This window comes from Taeniopygia guttata, chromosome 3 (genome assembly GCF_048771995.1).
Source record: "Taeniopygia guttata chromosome 3, bTaeGut7.mat, whole genome shotgun sequence".
In the NCBI taxonomy this organism is placed as follows: Eukaryota; Metazoa; Chordata; class Aves; order Passeriformes; family Estrildidae; genus Taeniopygia; species Taeniopygia guttata.
In genome coordinates, this window is record NC_133027.1 from 50127197 (window position 1) to 50131610 (window position 4414).

A 4414-nucleotide genomic window follows, 5' to 3' on the forward strand; every position below is an offset into this window, starting at 1 on the left:
CTGCTGACGGGTCTATTGATCACCTGGTTAATGGCAACAAACAAGGCCTGCAGACTGGATTATCATTTGGTGGTCTCTGGAAAAGAGCACCAGTAGAGAAGACAATGGTGGGTCAATGTGAACTGACCTTCCTCTTTCTCCAACCAAGAGGCTTCTGTCTGAACCTGGACTAGAGCAAAACACAATTGTCATCTCCTTTTTTTCCTACTTTTCCTCACCTGTTCTGACCATGGGCAGCCTCTGTTCCAGCAAAGATTCCAGGAACATGACAAGGCTGGTTCTATACCATGGTTGAAGGGCACTGGCAAAGTGCAGGCAGCAGTATTTATGAACCTACCTGGCATCTCACTTCATGTTTTATCAGTGCATTCAGTCCCTTCTTTTGGAAAGCCTTAACCCATCCACAAACAAGAGATAAAACATTTCACTGCTTTTCTCTGAGCTTGTAAGAGAGCAGAGCACTCATTTTTTAAAGTAATTGATGGGGATAATCAAGTGTTTTTTAGCAAGTCATGAATGCAGAGCAGTATGTAATTATATTTGTCTGTGTTTATGAGTGTTTGGACATAAACTTCACTGATATATAGAGAGGACAATTTTTAACTGTAGTATGTGCCATCTGCAAACTACTTGCTACAGGATGTCAATTAGACTGGATGTTAATTATTTTAAGATTACATGTTTCTAGAAATAGTTCTAATAAATAAAGTTTTTCTATTTTTTTAATTAAAAAACCACAACCAACCAACCAAACCACAGAAAAACCAACCCATGAAACAATAGGTTCTGTTTCTCAAAGATTCGTTAATACTAAATATTGGAAGGAAGCTGCTGCCCCCTCTTGGCACCACACACAAATGCAAGTACTTTGCACGGAAAAACAAGATTCTGGTCACAAATCGCAATTACCAAGTAATAGACCGGTTTGGAAGTGGAAGACAGCATAAAAACTGACACAGCCCCAGGTACACTTGCCTACTTACCCAGACCATTCAAGATAACCCCATTAAATTAGTAAGATGTGGGGGTCATAATACATAGAATTGCCATCTTATTTAAAAAAAAAACAAAAGTTTGTAATATGTGACCTGGATTTAAAATACTATTTAAAATAATACTTAAAGGAGCACCCTAATTCTGCTAATTCTTCTTCCTAAATTGCCTTGTAGCACCCCACATCTCTCACAAATTAGGAGAACACCTAAACTGCCACACTGGATAAAAAAGGAAGATCAAATAAATGAAAGCCTGCAGTAGCAGTCAATTACAGCTATACAGAAATCCCCCTTTATGATTTATAGAAAGTCAGTTTATCTGTTCCAAGCCACCCTCAGAAGCTGAGGGTACCCACTGCAGGGTTTAAACTGTAGCACCCATGAGGAATCCCTTCTGACAGAACCACCGACTACCATGCAAATTATAAATAAAAGCAGGAGGAACCAGTGCATTTATGGGCATAACTAAAAGGCTTCACTTCTACAAGAGGATCAGCATGGGCAACCTATAGCAACCTTCTTCCCTGACCTTCAGCAGAAGAAGTGTCAATAATGGCAAACTCTCTACAGGTTGTTCCAGCAGGGATTGAATAGGGACACTCCATTTCTTACTGGAAGGGAAAGCATTCAATTCAAGGACATTTCCAGCAGTGTAAGCCCAGTGGACCAAATATATAACTATTCCAGTTCAGGAGCAGGGCCTTTAATCCATTCCCCTAAAGAAATTGGTGACAGAAACACTTGGGCAACCGCAAGTAAAGTAACATTAGAAAAAATATTTTCATGGGAATCCGACTTATTTGACAGAAGTAATACTGATGCAAGTATTTAGACAGTTCATAGGCAAATTAAGATTTAATCAAAAGGATTTACCAAGATTTACATATATATTTGAAGACTTGCAGTTTTAACAGAAGTTACCAGCTGTCTCCCAAGCACCCCTGACTTCTAGCACTACAGGCAATCAAAACATGACTGTGAATGCCTGGACTTTCACTTTCCTTTATATTTTCCTAATCTCCTGATTGAGACCCAGCCATTGGAAACCAGGCAGCAGGGAGCTGATGGCCCCACAACTGATACAGGAGAAGCTGGGGAACCAGCTAAGACTGCAGTGCTTTTGCATTTCAAAAAGGAAATTTGAAGAAATGCAGATGCCAAAAATTCTGATGGGAATTGTGATCACTATCTCCAGTAGAAAGTTACAAAGAAAAACTGTAACCTGTTCTCCTGGGATCAATATCTGGACCTTCAAAATACCCCTCATAAGGGACTGGAAGAGCATACTCCTACAGAGCCTTCAAAACATCAGTAGCTCCAATGTTTAACCTAGGTAGAGCTGGAAAACACAAGCCGTAGCACATGAGGCAGAAGGCTGACAGACACACCAAATAATTTAGACAGCTGATTGAATCAAACCCTTGTATAGAGTGTGGAAAATTTACCCAAGTGACTTAAAGTTTTCACCTAGGAATTAAAAATCCTTGAAAAATACTACTTGGCCTTTTTCAACCATTTGACTCAGAAGCATCAAATCCTACAAAGGAGCAGGCATCGTGAGCAGATTCCAAAGTACATCTGTGGGAAGGGAAGATCAGGTGAACAGAGTAGCTAGGACAAGGCTACTCTGAAGCATTAAAAGCAATATGAGAAAAGAAAATCCATGAGAAAAGAAAATCCAAAGAAAATTATTATTTCTCTTTCAAAGTCAGCATGTTTTCCACTTCTCAATTCCTTAGTTCCCTTACAACTGCAAAACTTCTAAAGAATTGGGAACTGCGTCCTATTGGAAAAGACATGCTGGACAAGGAGATATTTTCCAATTATTGTAGTGTAAGTTCATGCTTATAAAGGCAAGCTTGAAATACGTTAGCCCATTTTTTTTTCAGACCATTGAGCTGAGGTTTTAATCAGCAAAACCAGACTTCTTACACATATCCTAAGTCAGGACACTTTCTCTTCTGGTAATGTGTGGGTCTCTGGGGAAAAAAACGCAGAGGATTCTTCAGTGACCACAGTCACTGGGAGCAGCCTCTGAGGTTCTTCAGTAGGACACTGGAACACAGACATTTTGAATTATCTTCTTGGACCTCAGCTAACATAAAGAAGTAATTTTCTTTCTCCTCTATCATCTTCATTCATAGCTGCCTCTATTCCTCATTTTTTTACAACAGCTCTAGCTAGATTTCTCCCCTTTCCCTCTTCCTTCCATCTGCTGAAGTCACCCATATCTAAACCCTCCTAAAAATTTTAAAGCTAAAAAATAAATAGTTAACAGTTTCAACCCTCACCAATTGTACATTCTACATCTTTTCATCCAACATGACTCAGCCTTGTCTATTGAGACAGTTCCTACGCTCACAGTTTTCTGCCCTCTGCTTACACACTCCCAATAAGCACTTACCATAATTATACTACTACCAGTTACCACAGCACTGCCTTTCACTTGAGCTCTCTGCTCATTCAGATGAACTTCATGCTTTAGGGTGAGACGACTACTCCAGGATAGGTGAGAGATTATTTCTTTTACAATATAATTTAAAACACAAAACAGACACTCAACCTGAACAAAAGGAGTTAAACATCAGGACTAAAAGGTGTAACTTAAAGGGAAGTGTTTTCTAACTCCAGTGGAAAACTTTTAATATTTCAAAATGCATGGAAAACAAACACCACCAAAAAAAAAAAAGCAAACAAAAAAAAAAAACCAAAATTAAAAAAAAAAAAACAACAAAGGAGAGATAAAGTGCACTTTCCACAGTTTTAGCCAAATGACTTAACCCTTTGACAGGTCTAGGTCTTTACAGCTCTTCCTAGTCAAGGACTTCAGAATATTTATGGTATACAGTCAGACACTGCAAATATTTTTTGTTTTTTAACTGAAAAACATTCAGCAGAAAATGCATCTTAATGAAATTTGAGACATGTCCTGTAACTGTGTCTTTCAAAAAAATTGTATTTTGCTCTTAACTACTGCCAGCCAAGACTAGATTAAAGTCAAACTTTACATCATGCTGTTTTGGTTTCCCCCATATTAGCTTTTCAGCCAGGTGTGGCCTACATGCTTAACAGACAAAAAGCACACACACATGCTTGGGTCTTTTTTATATGTAAAAATAGAAGAAAATTAAATACAACTCTGAATTACATGCAGAAATCACTGCAATGCAGAAGAGTATATTTATTTACAGTCTAATAAAAATATATTATACTCAGCTTAGCTAGGTGTATACATGTTTTGCAAAATGTTCTATCTGCTACAGAAATGAGAGTAACCCATAATGTAATTATGCTTGAACAAATACAATAAATACCTGTATTTTGTTTGATACAACTGTAGATTAACATATATTGAGACGGATACAAACCCTCTTCACTGCCAAGAACACACTTCTACAAAGGAAATACTACATACAACC